The sequence below is a fragment of the Mytilus trossulus genome, chromosome 5, assembly GCF_036588685.1.
Source record: "Mytilus trossulus isolate FHL-02 chromosome 5, PNRI_Mtr1.1.1.hap1, whole genome shotgun sequence".
Classification (NCBI taxonomy): Eukaryota; Metazoa; Mollusca; class Bivalvia; order Mytilida; family Mytilidae; genus Mytilus; species Mytilus trossulus.
The window spans coordinates 62,739,952-62,747,548 of NC_086377.1; positions in this window are offsets into that span (position 1 = coordinate 62,739,952).

Consider the following 7,597-nt stretch of genomic DNA (forward strand, 5'->3'; position numbering starts at 1 on the left):
ATTATATTTTACCATTTTATATACTGTATACAAAATCTATGAAAGATTCTGATTACATGCATATGACACAAACAGTAAGCTTGATATTGCAAGAAAGCAATGAAAAGGGGATGGTAACATCTTTAAGGGAAAATTTTAATATTTTTTTCTAACTGTTTATTGCTACCTTATATTGAGCTGTGAAATTTGTAATATAGTCGCATTATGCTCTGGCAGGATGTTTTTACTTACAAATTGACTAAGGATTAAAAATAATACAAAGGATTTCTGGTCAACTTTTTTGGCTCTTTAAGTAAGAACAAGATGATTGGATGTTGTTATTCAATTGACAACGACATTAATAGATGTACAAGGACAACCAGCGAACTTGTTTCTGTATTTGATTAAAAGTGATGAACAGTACGGTGACGTATTATAGTTGCTGATTTTTGTGTCATTTCTGTCTCATTGGCATTTATCATGTGACCACATCTCTCTTTTTATAGTCCCATGAATATTTGTCAAATTATCAACAAATTTTGTTAGTGGACAAAGAATTACTAACCCATCGAGAGCTTCTAAATTCACTCAGGGTATTTGGAGGTTAATAAAAAATAACACATGAAAAACTGTTATGCGTCCACATCCTTTTTCTGCATTAATTATCAACAGGAACAATCTATATCAAATGCCAAGAATGTACATGTACCCAAACACTGAAAGAGCTTCATAACCTAAATAAAGGGGCATAACAAAAATCATCCAAGGTCAACTTCACCGTAAGGAGATGAATTTAGTTTCTAAATAATTGCTAAATTTGTCAACTAAGAATTTTACAGATGTAGCTTATACAAGTTATTTCTAAAGCACGGATGTCTAACGAGCTGTTGATAGGGTTTGTTATGATCAATCGTTTGTATATAACGTAGTTGGCTGTTTGTTTTCTGTTCATGTTATGGGTCCTTTTGATCATTGTGTTTTAAGTTGTACTTTACGTTTTTTCTTCTTATTGTATTTTTTTAATCTACGTCTTTCTATTATGATCAGAGATGACTTTGATAAACAGTTTGATATGCACTAATTGCAAGAAATGAAACACTCAATAGTTTGAAGAAGAGTCAAACCAATACACATTGTTTTAGAAAAAAAGAATAAGGAGAAAACAGATACATATTTCCTTTCGAAGCTTACTTTAAGGTTTTGGTTTTGCACATTATTGAAGGCCGTATGTTGTCATGTAGTTTCTTACATCTATGTCATTTTGTCTCAAGTGGTTAGTTGTTTTAATGGTAATCATACCGCATCTTCAAATTTGTATGTATAAAAATAAACTGAGCCAAGGCTCCGTGTTGAAGGCCGTACATTGACCAATAATGGTTTACTTTTATAAATTATTTTTAGATGGAGAGTTGTCTCATTGGCACTTACACCACATCTTCCTATATCTATTGAAACTCGAAGAAACAGTTATTTCTTTTTGTTACATAGGAAAGGTATCTGGGAACTAGCTGACTAAAGACGTATACTTTTAATATTTACATTGTTGGATTGTTGACCACCATGTTGCCAAGATTCTATAAATGTTCCAAGAATAACTGACTTTATTGTAAAGTTACATTTTTAATTCCTTTTCAATACAGTAAAATATATTTTATTATTATCTATTAACATTATGTGTTTACAGTTTCAGCTTAGATAACTAACTGACCTTAATATTTCTTTCTCAATCCCAACTTTACCCTTTCAAGCCTAACATGTGTTTTCTTTCAACTCTCACTCCAATCTAGATCTCACCAATTTTACTCTTAAGTTCACTCTTCACGTCACTCCTCTCTATACAAAATTCGTTTCCACTCGAATTATCTATTTCTGTAACGAAATACGTTATTGAACGAAAAAACAAAAATAGAAATTACAAATCAAGGAAGGAATGCACTTGAACTTAATGTACTATCTAATAATGAAATTTCAAAATGAACCTTAATCAATTTACAACTAATTTCTAGTGCTATACAATCTACATAAGCAGAAAGAAAAAAATCAATAGTATCTATCAAATTAATCAAAAAACATACATTAACCATGTTAAGGGGGCTCCTGGGTATAAATCATTTTTTTTTCTTATATAGGATTTCGCTATATTTTTTTTTAATGAACTTTATCATATGCTTGAAAGAAAATAAAATAAAAAAATGGGGTCACCGACTCACCGTTCATTAAAGCTCACAATCTGCCTCTGGAAAAAGCATACATTTTTGTTAATGTCCGCTTTTTCGGTTGAACTAATAGGAGAAATAGAGGTAATATCGAAATAAAAAAATAACATAATTACAGAAATCGCTTAAATTTTACAATTATTTAGTTTATGTACAGCTTATTTGATAACAATACTAACAAATATAGGTCACCGATGAGTTAAAACAGATATTTCAAATTAATGCCCAAAAAATGGCATTTTTGCACCAAAGGGAGATAATATGGAGCTTTTTCAATGATATAAACATTTTAAAAGTCATCCGAGGCCAAACCGAATCATTTTCATAAAATCCTGTCATCTTAGATACTAGCACAATATGGTTTAACATGAAATATACATACGTTGCAGCTCAGATTAATTTTGCCCAAACTTTCCGTCCCATTGTATGGGTACACATATGTTGGAAATTATTATTAACACGTTGATTCTAACAACAATTGTGTTTCGTCATCGTCAGTAGTTTACATACTGCAACTTTAGAAAGCTTAATAAATTTGGGATAGAATAGGTTGATTATACAGAACAGAAAGAACGTGCAAAATTCAACTGTAATGTTATAAACGTAGTAAAGGAAAATTAGAAATGAACTTAACCACAAGGTCAATTATAAAATCATAGTTATATTACAATATATTTTCATTCATGTCAAATATAATATTTATCAAATACTTTGCCTGCATTTAGAAATAATCTGTTCATTAGATTTTTCAGAGTTAGGAGTTACAAAATTTGAGGGACATGTTACCAATACCGAATTGTCAATTACAAATATAACAAATGAAGGACCCTGTTTTTTCACTATCAGACAAAAGAAAAATTTTGATTTATATTCCTAACTACCATTGTGTCCTTACATTCATTTGATAATAAAGATATATCAGTACTAAAATAAACATACAGATTTTAAAATATATTTCACTGACAATTCAATAAAGTAAACAATAATCATGATAATTGAATAGTAAAACTCTATCATAAAATGATATTCTTAAAAACACTTTGTGAAATTAAAATTATATGAAGTCTATGACCACTTTCTTAGTAACAAAAATTAAGAAGAATAACGCATATAAAAAAAAATAGTAACAAAAATTTACAATAATCAATTCTGTACATTGTAGTTTCGAAACATAGCAATCGTTATAGAATAAAGCACATTACGACCAACATTTTATCATATAGATTTGTATCTTACACAAACCCAAATATAATGAATAAGCATAGCATATCAATTACACATAAACATCATGCACATTACATGCATTAGCACTTTCAATTTCCATATATCAACATTATTAAATTTTGATACTATCTAAACTATAAGGATGATAAGATTTCATCAAATAAACTCATCATAGATAACAGAATTAAAATTCTATATTTACGCGCGTTTCGTCTACAAAAATTACCATTGTGATTGATATAGCATTATTGGAAAACCTTGGCTAGGAGTGCTTGACTAAATTTATTTTAATCTAGAACTACAAAATGGTTTATAGTGATGAGCCTACTCCATTGCAAACAATCTTTTCTATTATTTAGTCCTTAATCAATCATTCAGAGTTATCGATATACAATACAACGTAACAAACATTTTTTTTAGTTAGAATCGAAAGATACCAGGATAAAATTGAATTTGATGCTCGTCAATTATTTGTAAAACAATTTTTACAGGAGAATATTTAAAAATAACGGTATGAATAAATTATAAAAAATCTGAAATATCTGTTAAAAACAAAATTAAATATCCACAATAATCACACAAATCTAGCATTTTACATAATTTTATGTCGTGTGTCGTGTGGCACTTCATCTAATAATCTACAAGATATGATAAAACGAAGACAATACAACAGACTACAAGTAATAACACATTGGTATTCCGAATAAAAAACAAACCTATGAAAATAAAAGTTTTTTCATTGATACACAATGTCAGTGTCTCCTATTGAAGCGAAAAGATTGAAAAATAAATTTTATATACATAATACAACAGATTCTACTAATTATTTGATCCATGAGATACAACTTAAACGTGATAATTAAAAAAAGAATATCAGAATGGGAAGTTTATACAACATTATTCAGTTAAGAGCAAAACTGGTTTCACTGCAGTTCGTAACAAAAAACATCAGCGCAGGTAAATGTCGATAAATCTATGACTTTCAGTCTTGACCATGTTGGTCAAAACTTACCTTAGATTTTGTAAAATCAGGAAATCAGTAACTTTCTTGTATTTCTTAACATAAGTTGAATAAGTTACATGTAAGCATTCATGTTCTTTTAATTGTTAGGTAAAATTATCTTATAAGACATATACAAATTTCCTATACATAACATTTGCATATATGCAGAATACAAAAAGATTAAATCATATACAAGTGACAAGATACGTAATATACAACATATACAAAATACACAAGTTAGAAGGCTGATGAACTGCTTGTTTAAAACCAAAACTCTTCGCAATTATAGGTAATAGTTTTTTTGGTAAATAATACAAAAACAGTCGAGACAATCGCATTTGTATTATTGTCTATATTGTCGTTTGTTTTAATCAGCTTGTATATTTTCAATAAATTTAAATTAAAGTTAATTATATTTTTACAAGTTAATCATAATTACTAATTTATTATATTGTCCTAGATACTGACCGCAATCTGGATGTATGTCTATGGAACCTATGGAATTGGATGTTACAAGATAACATTTACATTTTGTAGTCAAAAAACGAGTCAATATTAAATTGCATGCAAGAAATAAATGTTCATAAAAGGAAATCAATATATAGCAGGAATTGGTGGAGAAAAAACTTTATTTGTTTAACGTTGGAATTTAATGTTAAAATATCTTTGTTGCTTTTGATTTCTTATAAATTGTCATAAGTCAAGCCTGCTAAAGGTTGTTTTACAGCTTTATTGTTTGCGACTTTATGATTTCCACTATTTCCACATACCCATTGTCTCTGGAAATGGTTAATGATGACTTTTCGTCTTTTCTGTCTAAGGAGGGTCAGCACCGTTTGCCAAAAGTACTTGAACGATATCTGTATGCCCTAATTCATATGCTAGAATCAATGGTGTACTGCCTTTCTCGTTGAAACTATTAATATTTGAATTTCTTTCAACCAGTAATTTCACAATCTCAGTGTGACCCATTAAACTACCCATATGTAATGGTGATGCTCCCAGTATTGAATTGAATACCCAATCGTTCTCCTTTCCTTCAATGTATGATTTAACGTGTTCTGTTGCATTCTCACTAACCAGCTTTCTTAAAAACTTAATATACATAGCGGCGTCCAATGTTTTCGGTTTTCTGAATACTCTTTCGAATTTCTTGTTGAATACCTGCGTTACCATTTCTTTCTTCTTTACGCAGATATAAGCGTTAGCTTTGCGTTTCAATAACATTTTAACAATTTCAGTACGACCTAGCAATGAAGCTATAAACAACGGAGACATCCCAATGAGCATACATTGATCTATTTCTATAATATTATGTTTGAGTAAAGAAGAAACAACCTCAACATGACCTTCCTGACATGCAATAAACAGAGGAGAAGCTCCATCAATTTTGATTTTATTTATTACTCTTATTTCATGTGCCAGAAGGATATCAACGATATCTGTATATCCACCTTTACAAGCTGCATATAAAGGGGTTTCACCTTTTTGTGTATTTTTGTTGACATCTACCTTATCCGCAGTATGGTTAAGTAAAAGGGCAACAATCTTTGTGTGCCCTTTTTCACAAGCAACATACAGTGGTGTTTTTCCTCGCGAGAATCGTGATTTATTTATCTTTATTTTGTGAGGTTTTTTATCAAGTAGTATTGAGACAATATCGAAGTACCCATTTTTGCAAGCTACATACAATGGTGTTTCGTATTCTTCTAAAATCACATTCAATTTGACATCTAAAATCACATTGACATCACCAGCCGCACACAATGATGAGAATCGGGGTAAAGAAAGAGTAAAATCATCGACATTAGCCTTATTTGTATGGTTTAGTAGTAGGGACACTATGTCATGATGATTTTGGACACATGCTATATATAAAGGATTGCCCCCGCCACTATTACTGTTAGTATCTGCATCATTATCCAAACACCATTTAGCTAGTTCTGAAATACCAACATAGGAACATACCTCCAAGGGTAAATCTCCAGTATTTGTATCTTCCGTTCTAGCTAGCGTTGATTGTATTTTATGATTAGTGCTCCGTAAATGGGTAATGAATTCGCATTGAAAGGATGGGTTGTTTAAATTAATGTTCCCAATGACATCATGAACGTGTCCATTCATCCAATCAACGACCAACCTTTCAATATATTTGCTGACAATGTCGTTTGTTGATTTAACAAAAAAATCCATTGTTTTGCCTGTTGAGATTGGATCAATATATCCGATAAGATGCTGTTTTAATTTCCTGTTTTCTTTTCCATTTTTACTGAGTATATCTATCAATACAGGATCGCAATCTTTATCTTCATGAGCAGAAATTGTGTATAAAATTGAATCAATTTTAATTTCATAAACTTTACAACAAAATCTTCTTTTTATTTTCTCTCTAACAACAAATATTTGTTTACAAATTTGGAAGTAATTCTTTGGAACAAACATAAAACTACTTTCAATTCTTGAAACACCTATGTCTTCAGTTTTTTCTGATGATGACAGGTACATTCGACTGATAAATTTACTGCCTGCCGTTTTGATTAATGATGAAAGTTTATCCTCTGAAAGTGAGTTTATGTATAAATGTAAGCTATCACGGAACATTTTTTTCTCACTGTTCCTGTTAACAGGAACATATATAGATGTTTGGGTGTCCCTAAAAACTCTTTCAATGTACACCAGTAATAAATCTTTCGGTACAACTATGCCGTAACGTTCATATTCCCAACAGGTTTCAGGTTTTATGTCATCTTCTGACAACACAAACATTCTACTAATAAAATCACTACTGGCTTCGTTGATAAGCCTTTCTATTTCACGTCGTATCAATTTTCTCATATAGCATGACAATTTAGCTTTGAAAATATTTTTTTTTTTATTTCTATTGTCCTGGAGGCATCCTTCAACGAATTCATTGTTTGAAATGTGATCGAAGACCTTTTTAATATAAATAGGTGTAAAATCATCAGATATTGCAAAAGAAAATATTGATTCTTTATCGCTATGGTTTTTTGTCCCTTCGGCTGCTATTTCGACAAATTTGTTAATGAAATCACTGCATGATGTTTTAAAAATTGCTATTATCTCATTTTTTTCTAAATTTCGGACGAAGGCACTTACTGAATTTACAATCACATCGTCATCTTTTTTAAGTATATATCTAATCAATGCTTCAGAT